General features: G+C 35.5%; 1 protein-coding gene across 1 annotated transcript in view; it reads right to left on the bottom strand.

The window, feature by feature from the left end:
- LOC129758771 (60S ribosomal protein L36) overlaps nt 1–20,205 on the bottom strand; it is a 364,808-nt gene that overhangs the window by 285,046 nt on the left and 59,557 nt on the right. The window lies entirely within an intron of this gene.

Genomic DNA, 20,205 nt, shown 5'->3' with positions numbered 1-20,205 from the left:
ACACATTCAATTGGGGATAACTCATCTCAGTCAACTCGTATCGCGTCACAATCTTCTACAAACTTGTTTATAATTGTTTGAACTACAATTCTTGAAATTTTGAGCTTTCTAGCATACGGGAAACACATTTTAGAATACAAAGAGCGAAGGTATGTCGATTTTTCATACATTTTGCCAAAAATCTTCATACAAATTTCAAGTCTTTTGCGCCAGCTCGTGCTTCGGTCAAATGACCTGAAACTTTCAGAAAGTCATTTTTTCACCTAAAGGCATCAATCTAAGGGATGCCGCGTGAAATATAAGGATTTTTTTGGTTATGGGTCAGTCTAATGTGCATGTGTTACAAATTACTTACAAATAGGTCCCTGCACTCAAGTAAGTATTTCAATGTAGTTCAACAGCAGGTTTTGTTTGGCAAATACTGTAGGGAATTATCTTCGGTGAATATATTTACATATATTTATATAAATCGAATCCGTATTACCAGGGCCGTAGGAAGAACTGACTCATGGGGGGGGGGGGGGTTTTGGTGTCCTATTTTTTTATATGACATTTTTGCTCAAACAATGCATGAACAAAAAAATTTTTAAATTACTATTTGATTATTAATTTTTTAAGTTCTTTTATATTAATAGTTTTTCGAGTTGTATAGAATTTTTTGAAAATACATCCTTAAATCTTTGAAATTATGATTAGGATTTTTATAAAGAATCCTCAAGTAAAAAATAAGAAACTTACTTTAATCGATGGTTGCAATCTTAATATTTGCATCAAAATCTGGTGAACTTATCTCAAGATTGCCGGAAATTTTACCGCACGTATCCATGCCGGGAATATCCAGGCTAATTTATTCAAAACCTGGCGAAATTCGAGCATTCTATTTCCAAATTTTCAAACAAAAATCCGGACAATATCTGGAAAAAATTGACAAAAAACCTGGAACTATTCAATAAAAATGAAGAATGGAAAACAATTGAATCTTTTTTTTAAATCGATAAACATAATCAGATTTTGAATCTTTTTTCAGGCTCCCAAAAAATCATTTAAGTTTATTTTTATAAATCCAGCTTGAAAAATTCCATTTTTAGGCGACAAAATTTATAATTATAATGATGCAATTGGAATTTTTTCGTTTGATTTTCCAAAAAAAAGTGAATGAATCTGCACATTGGGAGATTTTCAAAAAAATTGGGCAACCGGACCAGATCAAATCTTTCCCAATTTTGTTTAATTAAAATTCGGGCAAGTCCAAGTAAAACCCAATAATCTGGCCAGCTTTTTTAAAAAAAAGTTTCAATTTCCAAAAAAAAAAAAAAATTGAATATTAATCTTATTTTTAAAAGTAAAAAAGAAATATAAAAAAATTTCGATTCAAATCGTTTTCATGCAAACTCGATTCAAATTATAGATTTAAGCTTGAAATTTAGTTCTTGAATCAAATGCAATATAAATAATGTTTTACAGTATGCCAAACCACCAAATTCCCTGCAGTTTTTTGAGAGAAGATACATCTTTCTTTATCATCAATTACCGTTCATTAAAAATCAATTTCTGTGGATGACTTTTAAAAATTAGTTTTTCATAAGACAAAACTTGCAAAATGAACTCCAAATTCTACTTAATTTTTGTCCTTTTCAGCTAAATTGTGCAAACGAACTGACTATGGTTAAATTTTATAATCGAACTAACAATTGGAAGGATGAACCTGCGAACTCTTGCAATTTTAATTCCTTACCGAAATGGTCATCTTAATCATTTTATTTTGATTCTGGAACTCATTAACGAGCTGAATCTTAATTCAAAATTTTAATTTTCAATCTGTTTCGGGATCCCAATACGTTTTCTGAAATGAACATGAAACCGTTTTCTGAATTTGGAACTATGAGCCAAGAATTGAAATCAGTTTCAGAGCCCTCAATTTTGAAACCATAATTTTCATTCGGATGTTTGGGATTTCATTGATTATTCTTTATTTAAATTATGTATTTCTAATCCGACTTGCAAATTCATGAACATTGAATCTCAATATAAAAAACAAAAACTCAGAATGATTTCTAAGATTTTTTTCATATTCGGAAAACGATAAACTAAATGTTAAAAATGGGTATGAGTTTCGAAAATCATGAATCAAATTTTGAAGGAAATGTAAAACCTAATGTATTCGAAGATTTCAAACACAGCTTTCTATTTCAATTTTAAATGATAATTTCAACTAAAAATAAAGACTGGACACAGTCCAAAATATGTAAACACAAATACAATTTCGATTTTGATGATAAGGAACCAGAATCTCTGAAATGAGTCACATCTTATTTGAAATCGATTATTCAGAAATGAATTCCTCTCAATAATTGAGAAAATTTTGAAAACTGTAGCTGCATTCTCAACCGGAGATTAGTTTTCGAGGTTCTGACATCAGTTCTGAGTTAAGATCAAAATTTGATTAGGAAAAACAAATTTTGAGTGTAGAGTTGAATACCTTGCTTGCTTTTGATGGACACTCATGGGGGGGGGGGGGGTCTAACCCCCAAACCCCCCCCCCCCCCGTTCCTACGGCCATGCGTATCACTTACTATTGCGAAAGTAAATTATAGCCGATCACCAAAAAAAGTAAACCCAATTATCAATTCTAGATAATCCTCACAATGCGCACACGCGATATCTTCAAATGAACCTATGCTGACAACCTTGAGATAAACATCGTTTACTCCTTTTCCTCCTCGATCTTAAACGTCATTATATAATATTAAGTATGTCATATTAAGGAAAAGATAAATTTTGGCAACTTCTTGAGAGCCCTTCGCGCAGAGTCGTACCTAGCTTATTATTGGAAACACACATTGAAAGTCAGTTGAAGCAATTCATGAATGAAATATCAAGATTAATTCAAGAATTGGTATAATTTGTTCGATTTACATGACGTTTCGTAATGTTTCTGAGTAATAATTAACATGCCTCGTCGCTGCTGGCCCCTGGCTGCCCTTTTTACACCAATAGTGTTGGTATAGAATAATAAATAAGAGCAATATAAAGTTAGAAGGAGATATCATTTAGCAAATCCATCATACCGGATAAAGTTTTTTAAGGCATTGAAAATTGTAAAAATTTGTACATCTATTGCTTGATTTTTTAAATTTTCTATGAGAATCAAAAACTTAAAAAAAACTGTCTCCCGATGTGCAAAACAGTGTTATGATCATTTTGTTATCATAAATTGCTAACTTTATTACATTATATAAGCATAAAAATTTAATAAGTGTTGTGGTATACAAATGTTGCAACTAACACTGCTGTTGTATGATGCCCCCTTTAACGGTACTTTTTTTTTCCTTATTGGGTTCTTACCACTGCGACCAGATGTTAGATTTTTTGTGGTTTGTCCCCTGTTTAATGTGGCTAGTCAAGATAAGTCACTCTGATTGATTTTAACAGTGCCACTTTCTTGTTGTTTAGCATTTTCCCAATCTGGAAGAACTACACGAATGAAGTTGACAACCTTCTTGGAACTTATAGAATATATTTCGGAAGGATCCAATATACCTTTTCCGAGTAGTTTTGTTCTTTTTGATAAAGTCTTCTTCATTTAATATTGGAACAAATTCTTTTGCTCATTGTGGCGCTCCTAGTGGACGGATTTGGAAACTTTTTTCACCCACGTGTCGGGAAATTCATTACCTTTCACCATGTATTTATGTCATAACACCAAACGATAGCATTTTGTAAACAACCGCCATGGAAGCCGAACGGAGAGATCAAATTGTGCTTATTTGAAAATTGTAATCTCTAGGTTTAAGTTATTATATATATGTAGCCTACACTGTTTGGCGGAATAAATAAATAAATAAACAGTTTTCTTACGAGTACGAGTACGAGAATTTCTTCGAAACAGCAATGAATATTTTTTTTAATATTTTTTTATGAAAGAGTAAAGAAAATGCTACATTTGTATGAAAAACAAATTATGAATTCGTTAATAAATGACTGAACTACACGCAATTGTTTGTGTTCCAATATTAAATGAAGCAGACTTTACATCCGTCGAACTTGGTCAGCACTTGGTCGTACAGCTTTCGAGCACGGATTCTGGCCACATTGTTCTGCTTCAGCGTCCGATTTGGCTGTTTGCTGGCTCGGAATGACCTTATTCCTTCCCGGAGACGAATTCGTCGCACCGTACTGTGAGCGGCCTGGAACTTATTGGCCAAATCGCGGTCTGAAAGATAGGGATTCCTCTTGTCGGCCTTGATGACTTTCCCACGCAGTTTCCGGTCGACAGTTCCACTCCGACGCTTCGAATGCGGCTTCCGAGCCGTCGTCAATGTTTCCTTGTACTGCTTGATAACACGCCATGCGGTATTTCTGGGCATTTTAAGCTGTTTAGCTAGCTTCGATGCCGACAACAATAGATTTTCAAGAAAACTGTGCACAATTTGATTTCTCAGTTCGGCTTCCATGGCGGTTGTTTACAAAATGCTATCGTTTGGTGTTATGACATAAATACATGGTGAAAGGTAATGAATTTCCCGACAAGTGGGTGAAAAAAGTTTCCAAATCCGTCCACTAGGAGCGCCACGATGAGCAAAAGAATTTGTTCCAATATTAAATGAAGCAGACTTTATATGACAAGGGCAGTCACACAGAAGATGCTCAGATGATTCCTTTTCAGCCCTGCAAAATCGGCATACGTCAGAATGACTCTTGCCTATTAGTTTTAAATGATAAAGACATTCACAGTGTCCTGTTATTAGTCCTGTAAATGTGTTTAGGTCTTTTTTAGATAATGCTAGAATCTTTTTCGATTTGTAAACATTAGGAACAATCAAACGCTTTGATTGTCTTGCTCCTAAAATGTTCTTCCAGTTTGTTTCAACCATTCGTTTTTCAATATTTTTGAATTCCATTTTTAGAAAGCAGCGAGAGAAGCCGCAGAAGGGTTCAGGACCTACAAGCGGTGTTGAGGAGCCCTGTCTAGCTAGCATGTCAGCTTTTTCATTACCCTCAACTCCACAGTGTCCTGGTACCCAATATAAAGTAACTGAATTATTTTGAGCAAGTTTTTCAAGTGCCTCAATACATTCCCAAACTAATTTTGATGAACATTTCATTGACTTTAAAGATTTAAGTGCTGCTTGACTGTCTGAAAAAATTACTATATTTGCATACCTGTAGTTTCTTTCCAAACATAGGTTTGAACATATAAGAATGGCGAAAATTTCGGCTTGAAAAACTGTCACCCACTTTCCCATTGGTATAGAAATGTAAAGGTACTTTAATATTAAATGTGTTACCAGGCACGGCGAATTCAGGCTTTCAAATTATTATAGTTTAATTTGTAACAAAGAACTCCGAATAATGCAAAACCTTATTGAAAATCAAACTTGACATATAAACATGGTGGCTCCAGAGAGCTGAATTAATTGGCAACGTAGATGCTTATAACCTTATTTATGAACAAAATTGTAAGTTACACGTGACACAAAAAAAGACTAAACATATTGGTAAATTTTTTTCCCAAAAAAAGCTGAAATGTAGCTTGATGCTTTATCGTAGATATTTTTTAAAATTTGGATTTAAAGACAAATCCGTTTTAGGACTCAATTCACTTCACGTGCTAATTCAAAAAGCCTGAAACTTTAAAACACTTCGATGGACGATTGATCTATTCAACCCATTCAACCTTGTCAGATTGAAAAAGTGAAAAAAGATCTTGCAAACATGATGTTGGAAAATCGTTTATTTTCCTGCCAAACCAGAAACGCTTTGCTGTGGTTGAAGAAAATCGTTTGCTTTCAAATAGACACGAGAGAGAAAAAACAACCCGTTCAACGGGTTAGTTCCCGAAAAAAGGATGTGTTTAGAAAACTGGAACATTGGCCTTCTTTTCTTGGATGGGACACATGTGAGTGAAGTATGGACCGGAGCGATACCGCACACCAAATTCTTTTGGCAATACGCAATGGGACTTCCGCCTTCAAGTATAAGTTGAGAGGAAAAAAAAGTAGAACAAACCCGGATAGCATGGACCCAAGAACCGCTTCACTGAATTGAAATAAATGCTTCCGTTGTTTTCGAATTTCGGCGCAACGAGAAAGCAGCTGACAGATGGATGTGTGAAAGAGGTTTGTGTTTTTGGTTTGGTTTTTTGTGACGCCTTGGCCCGTTGAAGGGTTCCAGATGCTTCAAAGTGTGACGTTTAAGAATTTGGCATTTTTAGTTTTCTGATGGCATTTTTTTGGAGACTTTGAAGTTCTGTGAGACAGTTTAAAGTTTTCAATTGAATGTGTAATGAAATTTGTGAAATGTTTGATTATGATCATTACCTATTATTTATGAATTGATATATTTCTTAAGAAACATTTCATGCATTGTTAAAGAGTTTCAGTTTGGTTTTTTCAATCAAGAAGGTTATTCAACATTTAATATCAGTACATATTTTGGATGTCACACTCAGAAATGTCATGTTATTTTAGAAGTTCGTTATGATTCCCACATGCCTTAACTGGAACACTTCCATGAAGAGAATTTAAAACAACAAAACATAACAAAAAAAATAAACAAAAAAATAATCTTCAAATCAGAATATTGTATTTTTCAAAAAATTTTGCTCACATATCTTGTTTTTATTCGGAAAAATCTGCAAAAATTCACCCATTCATTTGGGCAAAATAATTTTTCTTAAACCCAAGTCATTTTCATAATTTTATGACATTTTCATTTTGTCAAACCCTACTGAATTTTAAATTCATGAGACATTTAACCGTTGTTTTCTGGAATGATACAATCGTTTTTTCGAAAGACGATCGCAAATAACAGTTATAATATTTCGCAAATTTTCCGATTTATTTAGCCATCTCAAAATTCATGAATCTAAATCAAAAACCCGGAAAATTCAATTTTACAAAAGTGCCAACATAAATCATGTTTTGATTACATTTGTGTCTGCGCGCCCTCAGAAAGTGCTCGCTGTTGTTGTCGTTTCATTTGGTTTGGCTTCTAGTTGTTGTTGTTGTTGGTGCTGCTGCTGCCGCGTTGCGTTGCTCTTGCTTCTGCTGCTTCGAATCTCCGATAACGAGTTGAATGTTATCGCTACTAGGCAAGCCAACTCCACATTGCATATGTTATGAATACGAAAGTTCCCGCCCGAGTTACAATTCTGCTGGTTGACTGCCGTTAGCTTTTCGCTTCCTCTCGTTTGGGGGTGATTGAGCTGAAAGTTGAAATTCGCCCTACGAACGATTCCGGTCTCTCTAATCAGGAAAACATGTTTTTGCCCAGAAGGAGGAACAACATGATGCTGATACCAGTATGCATACCTTCTAACATCCACTGAACACTGAAGTTGTTGTTGCCTTGTCTGACAGATGGATTGTTTGTTACAAACGATGCGATAGCAATCTTTCCATCATGCCGGCTGCCCGACCTCAGATGGAGGCTGAGTTGAGTCGAGCTCAGTTAAGTGAGATGACTGTGAGTGAAGTGACGTGTGAGTGAGGTAAATTGCAGAAGGAACCTTTTCATTGAAGAAACCAAATGGATGGATTCTTTAGGAGGAATGTAACGTTAGAGTTGCCTATTTAAACTTGCTCATCTCTGCTTCAATTTCTACCAAAGTCACAAACCAAACGTTGACTTAAATTTTTATATATAAGAGTTTTTGGAGTCGGAGATACTTTCAAACCGCTCCGACTTAAGAGAGGGGTGCTCCCATACAAATTTAATAAAAATATGACACAATTCTAACAATTTTCGGAAATTACTGAACCGATCAATATTTGTGTGTAGCCGTTTTCAAGACCGATAATGGTTTCTATAATACTTTCGAACCACTTCTAACCCAAACAGATGTTACATATGAATTTTAATTAGTTTGAGCAATGATATGAGAGAGCAATTTAGGCAACAAGTTTCATTCAATTACCCATCCGTTGTATAAAACAATACGAGCGTGTTGGTTTTAAACCAAATCTGAAAGTCAAGGGAGAAATGCGCAAAGCAAAACCCCATTTGGGGGGAAACTACGTTAAGCGTGCAAAAAGGAGCAGGAAACGTCAGTGGAGTTTCCGCCAAAAAAGAAAGAGGAGTGTGGGCTGGATCGGGAGTTGCTACGAATCCGCATACATCACCAGCGGCACAAGCTGCGTCGGGCAGTCCGCTCCGACTGCGGTTTCACAACAAGGGTGGTCTGCGCCCGAAGGCAGCGGATCTGATCGTAATCAGATTCCGATCCCCATCGACGGTGGTCAAGCGGCGTCTGCAAATTCAATTCCGACAGCGACTTCAATTCCAATGTGGTCTGCGCACGAAAAGCATCAAAATCTTCCAACGTCTGCGTCAGTGTGGCGCATCAGTAACAAGTTCCGGTCCCATTCATTCGGTAGCCTGTACAGCCGTGTCGGGTTTCCTGCTCCGACGGCGGCGTTAGCATCTGCCGCTGAATCAACAACGGGAATCCAGTGGTGGCGTCCACGCGTGACTGGCAAATCATCGTGGAGACGTAGCCTTGAGTTCCTGACGTACCAAGCAATCAAGGCAACTCCCAAGCAAGGTCGAGACCGCAGCGATATCAGCTGCTGAAGGTATCTACTCTGAGGCAGGCATATACGGCCGGCTTCTTCGGGGCGCGTCACTAAATAGCCGTGCTAACTCCCGTAAAAGGAAGGTCCTCATTCAACGAAAGCATACTGCGGATTGTGAAAGGCGAGCTGTAAGTACACGACTATGAACGGGGAAATGTTGCCTACAAAAAAAAATCAGCAAAATAACTCTTCTTGTTTTGTGGCTTTGACCACGACCTGGCTCCATAATGAAGAGGAGGCTCCCATACAACTCGTACAATTTTCGGAAGCTACTTAACCGATTATTTTGAAATTTGGTGCGTGGTTTCTATAACACTTTCAGACCCTTACGATTAAAAAAAAAAAATGTTTCCTCCCGCTTTAAAAATTGGCGATATTTTAAATTTAAAGTTTTTTTTTAAATGTATTGAAGATCCTTCGTATTTTTTTTTCTAAATGGTGGCTCCTTCAACTAAACCTTCAAGTTAGAGGAGATAAGGGCATAATGGTCACCTTAAGGAAAACGCTATTTAACCATAGAAAACAGCTATAATATGTGAATTACATATATAATTGTTTCGTGTTCAGACACTAAACTAGTCTATTTCCTAATTGGATGAAACTTGAAAAAGTAGATAAAAACGTTTTGAATGCTTTTAAAAAAATTTTGCCGAAAGCTGAGAATGAGAACCCCCCCTGGGGCAGTATAAGCACCATTATTCGTTGCACGATGAGCATTTTCTATCGGGGAATCTAGTAGCGAATTCAACTCGATGAAGTCAACTAAATAAAAGAGCTACAACTTGACTTTTTTCATCTGACGATTTGGCCTAGAGGCGATGGACGCGCTCTCCATCCCGGTATCCTACGGAACACATGAGTTAAACAGAGAAAGCAATAGCCTTCACTCGAATTTCACTCCGATTAGCTATCATTCTTATGGAAACCTTATGGAAACAAGATAATCAGAGGCCCAATCGTCAGATGTAAACTAGTCAAGCTGTAGCTGTATAATTCAGTTGACTACATCGAATGAATTTGTTGCTAGATTATACGGCAGAAAACGCTCATCGTGCCCCGATTGATAGTGCTCTGTTCGGCCCGAGTCAACAAATTTTAGTAAAAGCGCGTTTTATTGATTAAGGGGAAAACTTAAAAATTTAATGATGGTGAAAATTGAGAAACAAAGTGTTTATAATCTTGCAGTGCATACAATATAGATCAAGACGATTTTAATGTCATAAAAGCTTATTTCGTGGTGCTCAAAAATCATAATATTTTCGTCTCTTGAGAACCTACCTGGCTTTTTAAAAATATTTCTGTAAAGATGATAAGGAGATTTCTGTTTTGGTGAAAAATTAATACAATAGGAAGTACGAAACAAATCTTCATGAAAATTTATTTAAAAAAATACGTTCTTTTGTAGAAAAGAGGAGTGCTTATTATGCCCCGGGTGCTCGTTATGCCCTTATATCCCCAACGTTGACACTCAGGACAATCTAGAAACTCAGATGCCATGAAAAATAGTTCGCTTCTGAATAATGTTGAGATTGAATTAAAAAAATGTTTATTTTAATTATAATTATAATTTTAACGAACTTAATTTTTTCCATGGAAGGGGAAGCAAAGCACACCGGGTCAGTTAGTATTTTATAAGAATGTAGTATTTAAGTTTTGACTACATTTTTTTTATAGCGGCGAGGGATAGGTTTTTCAAAACTCACTAACATGACAAGACTGTTGAAAATAAATTTAGTGAAAAGTGACCTTACGTGATCAATATATTTTTACAATTATGTTGCGCTTTCCTATTCATTATTCAAATATCCTTATGATGATTCATGAAAAACAAATGTAAAAATACCTTAATGTTTTTCATTTGAGCCACAAAATAACTGGTTTTCAAATTTATTTATTTTCAGGTAAGCCGAAGCTCTTCGTTTGAAATCATTTTAACATTCTTCCAAAAATATTCAATAAATGTAAGTAGATATATGTACATTGATAAAGTTAGTCATTTGACCCGGGATTGATTAAAAGATGGAAAGTGTTGTAGGTCAACTCTCAAGTAAAAAGTACACAAAAGTTAAGCTAAGCTGTGCCAAAAATGAGACCGGTGTATATTCAATAAGCGGCATAACAACCGAAAACATCCAATTGCAACCGAAAATCGAGAATACTCTTATATATGTTTAATAGAAGACATTTTTAATCGAATGTGAAATTCAAATGCACTTAAAGTAATAAAAAACGAAAAGATTGATTTTTTTTTATCTGAATTATTGCTGAAAAATGGTCTTTATACTTTTGTTCACTTTCAATGAAAATAGGCCATTTTGAAAAATTAATGCTACATCCGCATTTTTTTAGTTTTGCTCTGTAGCGACCGCATAGGCCGTGATTAAAAATATTCAGAAAATGCATATTTTTATATGTTTAGTATGATTATTTATAACATAAAATCATAGATCTTAGATTTATATTTTATGTGCTCTAGTATTATATTAGAAAATGTTTCTTCTCTATTTTTATTTGCTTGACGACACCCTATTGAAAAAAAAATTTCAAGGAAATGAAAAAAAAGCTTTATGGAACACGAAGGCATTTTTTGTTTTTCTTTTGTTTGTGATACCGCTAGGGCGCATATGAACATGGTTTCACTCAGATGGGTGTTTATTTGTATACACCTTTTTTTCAGGAATTTTCTAATTCCAATGCAAAGTGGTCCAGAACGGAACTTTATCGTGACAAAATTACTATCGAAGATACTATAAAAGATACACAGATAATATCTTCGGCAAAATGCTCATCAAACCATGTGCTTTAATAATCTTAAATCAAATATGTGGCGTGTCATTCCTGCAGGAATTACTCATAAACAATTTTTACAGTGAACAGATAGAGCCCAACTGTCTTCTACACAGCTGTTTCCAAGGGTTTTTGAGACAATTTATTCACAACACCACATACATATGACTTAGTATAAGTGAGCTATGATTTGTATGAATTTGTAATGAAAATTAACAAACTTTTGATTTTTTTTTCTCGAGTTTGAAATATACCTATCTCCAATATTTCCCCAATCAAATATTTGATATTTGAACTAACTTATGTCGTTATAAAATATTTTTTTGGTTTCTACAAATCCTTTATAACTAACAAACACCTCCAGATACAAGTTCGCGCTTTGAGAAAAAAAAGTGAGAATTTTGATTTCATATGAATGCCTCGAAGACATTTTTATTGTATGAATTTATTCACAAAAGATAGAGCCAAAATACTGCTTCTTTCGACACACCCTAATATTAAAATATTCAAAAAATTATAACTACAAATGATACGTCATAAGTAAATATGTGATGTTTTCTGTCAAGTTGCTTCAAAAACCGTTGACTACAACTTTGTAGAAGACAGTCTCGATCTTCACTGGAAAAAGATTGTATGTGTTAATCATGCAAGAATGGTACGCCGCATATTTGATTAAAGCATTTTTGCTGAAAACTTTATTTGTGTATCTTTCAAAAAGTATCTTCGTAATTAATTTTGTCACGATGAAGTTCCATCCTGGACCACTGTGTAATGTTGCCATCAAGCGAGTAAAGCTTACTTCATTTAGAAATGGAACAAACTTTTGCTAATATTTTGGCGCTTCTGGCTGACGGATTTGAAAGTTCTTGGCACCCACGCTCGGGGATCAGCTTCACGTATGTATTTTTGACATTCCGCAAATCGAATCAAATCCTTAACCCACCCACTTTGTAAACATGGAAGCCGAAAGAAGGGAAAAAATTCTGCCCAGTTTTTTTTGGAAAATCCATTGCAGTCTGCATCTAGGCTAGCTAAACAGCAGAAATCGCCCCGTATTACGTGGTATCAAACGGTATAAGGAATTTGCACGTAAATTTATGATTTTTCAGGGCATTTGCAGCTAAGGCAAAAACACGAAAGTTTTCATTACACAAAAGACAATGGCGTCGGAACTATACCAAAAAGAGTGTGTCCAAAAATGAAAGTGTTTGAATTTTGCCGTTCATCCATTCCCATGACCATCCGGCGATGTATTGGCCAGATTACTGGGCAATCATGAAGAGAAGACTCAAAGCAAAGGGAAAGGTTGTCGAAGACATCAGTTAGATGAAGACCTGGTGGAATAAGATAGCTGAAACGATGGACGAAGAAGGTGTGCGCCGCCTAATGAGCCTTGTTTTAGGAAAATATCGAAAATTCCTTCGAAACCGTGAAAAATATTTTTATCCGTATTTTTTCTTAGAAGTATGAAGAAAATGCTACATTTGTATGGAAAAAAGGTCTGGAATCCAATTATAAATAACGGAAATACAGTTGTTTTTGTTCCAATTCTCAATGAAGCAAGCTTTATGCCATTACTGACAATACATTAGATCTGTTGATGGAACGTAAAATCGTAAAACGCTTACTAAGCATTTAATTATTCTGTTCCTCAAATAAGTTCTATTATCTCAAATTCAAATAGTTCCAAACTCTGGAGAAAATAATAGAACTCTTTTAAGATACCTGGCTCACAAAATTTGAATTCATGAAAAATAATCACGGAGCATTTTTTAATATTCCGTTCCTGAAAAGTTCATTTGGAATTTATCTTGAATTGTGAATCACCCATTTCAAGGCTCTCCGTGCAACTCACGTGTCATTTTCCCTTCAACGGTTCGACGGGAAATGATTTTGTGTGTAAATGTTGTTGTTGCTACTGCTGCTGCTGCTGCCAGTAGCGGAAAATAGACACTTGTCCGGAAGGATTTTGTAATATGGAAATTCTTCCTCACCGTTCTTCTCAATGGAGCAACCGGATTCATCGTTATCTTGTGATTGTGCTCGTTACGAACTGATAGAAGGTTCTCAGATTCTCTTAGGGATTTTGAAAATCGAGGCTTGGGTGTGCTTCAGCTACACGAATTTTCCGAAAAACACTGATTGGATGCATAATTTAGGGTATAGTGTAGTGAACAGCATACATTTTCTGAAAAAAATCCGGTACGCTAACATGCAAAGGCGCCTTAAGGTTTAAATTTTCGAAAATAGGTAGGTAGTATGAGAGAATTCTTTCCTAGTATAAATATATCAGAATATTAGCTTAAACTATTAACTGACTATTAAAAGTGCTTTTCAAACTTTCCAAACATGTAGTATCATTCTTTTTTTTCCTCATCACGTAAACAAAGTTCAAAAAAGTTCTTTTCTTCCAAGTTTGTACACTTCAGGCATCTTCCGGCAATATGTCAAGACTTAAAAATGTTTAAAGCGTGCTTCGAGTGGTTTTTTGGGTTCATTTTCAGCAGCTTTGACATGGTGGTGCAACCGAATCTCACCTCTATTTTTTCCTATCTCTAGAAAAAGGTCGTAGAACTACATAGCTACTTACTTTCTCCCCAGCTTAGCCAGAAGTCAGGACGAGCCTCCTTCCGAAGGGATTTTGACACCGAGACAAGTGATTTTTATTGTTTGCCAGAAATCTAATATCATCTCCGGTGTTTGAGATGGAGGAGCAGAAGTCAAGAGGCGTGTTCTTCTTGGTGTCAGTCTCTCATTCTTGCGCTTGCTACCTTCCCACTATATCAAGAGTGACTTCTCGTGCACTTTGCCATTCTTCTTTTTTGGGAGGGATGCTATGGGGTCGGAAAGTTTAAAGCGCAGTTTGGGGAATGAAATTGAATTTAATAGCAATTTGCGGTGGACGAGATAGTTGAAGAGCAAAACAAGAGAAATAGAAGCCACCACTTTCCGAAACCAAAGGATCAGTAGTAGTAGGAGTAGTTGTTGGTCGGTGTAAAGGACAGTAATTAGATTACGAGACATTTGACCCGGTGGCAATTCCGATTCGGAGGTTAACTGGAGTTGATTTCAGAGCATTCAGACATTTAGCTTCGGGGTGTAGCCTAATTGGTTTTATGCCTTTGCGAAGATATGACTGATTCTTCAATGAAGTTTTTTTTACGGGTTTTGTGGTTTGGGCTAATCTAGTTTAGAGTTTTTATTGGTTTGAAGTTTGAGTTATACTTTAAAGATATAGTCGAAGGTCGATGAAACATTGTTTAACTAATAAATATTCTAGAAGATGTGTTCTTCCAATTGATTATAAGGTATTTCCAAAATTTGTTACTTATCTTTTAAGTTTTTATTCGGAGGGATTTTATTAACTTTTATTTTGAAATCCTTTAATCTTAGTACTAAAATCTTTAAACCACCATATCCAACTTTATGTAAAATTTGTCCAAATAATTATAATATTGTTGCTGGATTGAACTGGAAAAGTTAACAAAAAACTTCAAAACAATATATGAGTTCGTGTGCAGTAGCAGGTTAAAAGTACAATATCTATTGGAATTTTTCGTATATTGATGAAAAATTGGAAAGTTATCGCTCATACTTCGATGGCAAATTTATTTCCGTCGGATATTTCTTTTTATAAATTTTCGCTGAACTCCTACGTCGTTACCGCAAGTTATGTATGCAGAAAATCCACCATGAGTGCACGGATTCACCGCAGTTCTACCAAAGTATGAAAACTTCTGTATTATCTACTTTAAAAGTTCGGAATTTCTACAATGCAGCATTGAACATACTTTGCACCATGGTTTCGTTTCATCTTTCATGGTTAAAAGTGTTTCGTGAAACTTTTTGAATGTATTTAAGAAGAATGTATCAATCACTTCTACAACAAGTTAGAGATTTATAAAACCGAAAATTTAATAAATTCATTATATGTATTCCGGAATCCTGGCTAGCGTACAAGTGATTGATCATTCTATTATTGTCATTCACCAATTTAAGATTTTCCATTACACTTCGACACTAGAGTGCCCCGAATGACCCGACATTTGACAAAGTTATGCGCTGCAGGCTTAAATTAGTCCTAGGCCTAGAACAAGGTCTCATGCCAAATTTGGGCCAGATCGGATCACGGAAAAGGGTCGCTCAACGAGCCTAAAGTTTGTATAGGGTTTTGAGATATTTTGTTGGGGAGGAACACGACAATCCAGTTTTTCATGAATAACTTCAGTCTCTTTCGGCCAGAGGTCGGCATTAAAACGCTATTCGCTACCCAAGGAACCAAAAGTCCCATAAAACAGGTACAAAAACGCTTACTCAGCCTCATCATTGATATGAAGTGCGTTCTATGCAGCTCAAAATTTAAGTTCTTATTGATGCTTTCAAGTTCCAAACAAGTCTTAATGATCTTCTATTCAGCTTCCAGCGACCTCTTAATTCAGCCTCCAAAAATCGCAAAATGAGGAAAAAAATCTCTCTATCTCAACTGAACCGTTGGCTTCGGTTCATATCACCTTCTCTTGATTATTTACTGTGTTCTGTACCGGTGCCGCCATGCTGCCACGCGCCGGATTTCAAACTCGACAAATTGCTCAATTGCTTCTTTCCTACATTTCCTACATATATCGCATCCGAATAGTCACTCAAGTACAAAATTACTTATTGAAAAAAAACTTACCCAGCTTGGGGATCGAACCCCGACCTTCGTGGTGAGAATCGAACACGCTACCACTAGGCCACGCCTAGATGTTGATCTAACTGAAACTAAAACTCGAAGTAGTGATTTGATTTTGAAAGCACATCAATGCACTTTTTGCGACTTATCAAATCCCGTTTGAGCACTTTTGTGCCCTTTATGTGACTTACCAAATCCCGTATTGAGCACTTTTCTGCCCTTTATGTGACTTAAGTCCCGTATAACGTACGTATAGATCACTTTTGCAGCTTTCAAGTTCGTTAATGAGCACATATAGTTCACTAATGGGAATTGGGAAAAACAAGTCACATACAACGTACATATTAATCACTTTTGCAACTTTCAAGTTCATTAATGAGTACATAAAGTTCACTAAAGGGAATTGGGCAGTTGATTCTCTTTGTCAGCCAATATGTAACTTTCATTGCCTTCATTCAAGTAAATATGTGACTTTTGGTTGCTTGGGTAGTTAGTCCGCTACATTTTTGTTTAAATATTTATTTTTTAACTTTATTTGTGAAAAACTGACGGCTCAAAAAACTCCATCACTTTATAGAAAATAATATTTATCAGCATTCCTGCTTGAATAATTGCAGCTGGTAGAGTTTGTTTATCCTTTTTTTTCAACTGAAATCCCGTAAGAAAACAAATTTGTCGACAAAAAAGTAGCGGACTAATTAGCGATTAGCGATTTAACGCCAGACACTTTAAAAAGCATGTATCAGCATTCTTCCTTGACTGATTACTTGTGGTTACGTTTGTCTATCTTCTGGTACAAAAGTTTGGTGAAAAAATAAATGAAAACGATAGTTATTTAACAGAAACGGAGCAGACAAATTGGCGATTAGCGCTTTAATGCCGAACACTGCCTTCGGCCGATTTTTTTTATAAGAGACACAGTTTCGAACAATTTGACATAGCATTAACATAGGGTTGCCATCCGTCCCGCAAAAACGGGACATGTCCCGCTTTTTTGTTGAATATCCCGCTGTCCCGCTTTTTCCTCAAAATGTCTCGCTTTTTCGGTATCCTTTCACAAAGTTAACTGACTTACACTGAATTTTGAGATTAACAGAAAATCTTTCAAATACGTCTTTTTTCAAAACAAGCAGCACTTTTCATAGCTTGTATAAGACAACAATGAATCAATCTAATGTTCTTAGCATTGAAGTAAGATTCCGATTCAGTTAATTGTTTTTGGAGCACGTTCAACCAATATATGAAGACAATATTGTTTTTAGTTGCTTCCAAATAATTAAAAATTAAAGTTATTATAGAGATTTCTTTTTCGCCAGAATGTTAATTAAATTGCTTTATATTTTACACCACTTTTTTCGATTTAGTTATCCAAAGTATATGAAGATGAAAGTTTTCTTGAGTTTGAGAATGACTCGAAAAATTTTCTCTCAAATATCGTGTTAATTCGCGAGAACCGTGAAAAATAACGATGCGTATGGCACAAGAACCGTGTAAATAGAAGTGCAAAATCAATCCGCGTAACAATAACTGAGTGTACTTTTTATGAACAACTTTGACTGATGGTGTACGTATAAGTTTGTATGCACAATTAAGATTTTTTAAGAGTTTCTTAAATGTCCCGCTTTTTTCGGCTGTGTCCCGCTTTTTTTTGTGAAATGTCCCGCTTTTTTCTGAAAGTATCTGACAAGCCTACATTAACAGTGATGTATATCACCCTGAAAAAAGTTACCCCATTTTTGAAGTTTAATAACTTTTTTATCATAGGTCGAATCAAAACGCAGTCTTCAGATGAAATAGTTTTCAAAGTGGTTTAGGCTTAAGAAAAAACCCGCTTTCAAAAGAAATCGGCCGAAGGGGACCAAAGTTATTCATGAAAACCTGGATTTTCATGTTCCTCCCGATCAAAATGTCTCAAAATCCCATACAAACTTTAGGCTCGCTAAGCGATCCCTTCCCGTGATCCGATCTGGCCCAAATTTGGCAAGGAACCTTTAACTAGGCCTAGGATCAATTTAAGCTTGCAGCGCATAACTATTCACAAGCTCGACATTTCTCATACAAATTTGGTCTATTCGACACCTTAACTTGTTACCGTATTTTTTACCTCTTTTTCTGAATTTTCAAGTCATTGACATCATTTTTAAGTTAAGCGGAAGCCGCCGTCTTGGATTTCAAGAAGGCGTCAGGTATCGAAATTCGATTTTTTCTAGTTAAGCCCTCTCACCCAATACCCATGGGGGAGTTTCATGTAATTTTAAGTTATAAACAGCGTTTTAAACTTGATCGGAAACTGCTATCTTGGATTTCAAGAAGACGATAGGAAGAGAAATTCGACTACTTTTAGTTCTACCTAATACAGTAGTTTCTCGATTTTATCACGGTCGAAAAAATTTTTACCGTGAATATGGCGAAACCGTGAATTTGACGAAACTAAAAATTAAAGTGGGAAATTTTATTTTTATCGTCTTTAATCAATAATTTATAATATTTTCAATGGTGGAAACGTTTTGTATCAATAAATTTTGATCATAAGATGTAATTATCAAAGATTACTAAACACAAAGGAACGATTTATGTTCAAATGAATCTTCTCTTTAGCAATTTTAAGATATTTTCTTGAAATTTATGTAGAATATACATCTAATTAAAGTCTACATCTATTAAAAGTGAATAATTAAGTTTGTATGGACATTTAACAGTCGTTACTTCTTATGTCGATTTTGAAAAAGAGTTCAGAAAAATGCATCAAAAAAATTTCTTTTGCAAATTTCAAATTTCAATATTTTAATCTTCGCACATTTGATTAACTGATAAGATTACCGTTTCGAAAAATATTTTGAAATTTGCTAAATTTGACGTTTAAAGTGTGTTTCTTGAAATTGTTTTATGGTCCGATAATGCTTTGTTTTTCATATGTAGAAAGTCAGAAATCTTAGTCCTTTTTACAAATTTTAAGGCAAAGCTAGCAGAATTCCATTTTGATCTTCCAAAATTATCCATTCAGATATTACTAAAGGCTGTCCAATCAGGATTGCGCACGTCACTCTTTAAAATAAACAAATTAAACAAATAAATCAGAGACACATATCGTTTTTAAAATCCAAACGACGATTTTTACACTATACAGCCAAAATAAGCACTTCAATGGCATTTTCATACTTCAATACCTATATACCATAACATAAACCATAAAAAATATCATGAACAAAGACGCTCTATGCGTTTGAAAGAAAATGAAGGTCTTGAAAATGGTTTCTGAATGATTCCTAAAAAAGCGTGATAAAATCGAAACAATAACCGTGATAAAATCGAGCGTGAATTTGACGAATATTGATAAAATCGAACAGTGATAAAACCGAGAAACTACTGTACCCATATTTGGCGGCTTCATGCGATTTTCAGTGATTAACATCATTTTAAAGTCCAGCGAAAGCCGCCATCTTGGATTTTAAGATGACATTAGATAGTGAAATTGGACTTCTTCTAGTTTAGAGCTTTTATCCACTACCCATATTGTAGGGGTCTCATGGGAATTTCAGTAATTAACAAAATTTAAACTTAAGCGGAAGCCGATATTTTGGCTCTCGCTTCGGAAAAAAATCGTTCTGTTGATTTCTTCCGGGTTTAACGCGTTATGTGCAGATTGAATTTATCTTCGTTCAAATCATTACGTAAATGCGCATAAAACGAAGAGAACAGTTCTGCATTAATGATTTCGAATCATTACAGAAAAAAAAATCGAACTACGTAACAACAACACGAAGCTTACCGAACGAACACAAAATGCGCACAAACGTTCGTTGCCCGACAAACCGAGCGATCAGTACCTCGCACCACCCTCTCGCTCTTTTCCCGTTCCCTTGTCTCTACCTCTTTTAGCCACGCACAGAGATGCCAATGTGCCTGATTTTGAGTCACCGAACTTAGAATAAAACGGATAATTTTTGCGACACTCCAAGAACGAAAATATTCTCATTCGGTTTGTCCTGCCGAGATACCTAGAGGCAACGAATGCTAATGCGTACATGCGAAATCAGTTTGAATCGTACGCTCGTACGGTACAGTCGACTTCTCAGGCAGGCAAACACGCGTCTCGAAGGGAAACATACAAACACGATTCGGGTTGTTTTCGTGTGTTTCTCTGGAGGGCGTGTCTTAGATTATTTCGTG

Source organism: Uranotaenia lowii, chromosome 3 (genome assembly GCF_029784155.1).
Source record: "Uranotaenia lowii strain MFRU-FL chromosome 3, ASM2978415v1, whole genome shotgun sequence".
Classification (NCBI taxonomy): domain Eukaryota; kingdom Metazoa; phylum Arthropoda; class Insecta; order Diptera; family Culicidae; genus Uranotaenia; species Uranotaenia lowii.
The sequence above is the reverse complement of the archived record's forward strand: the minus strand, read 5'-3'. Positions and strand labels throughout refer to the sequence as shown.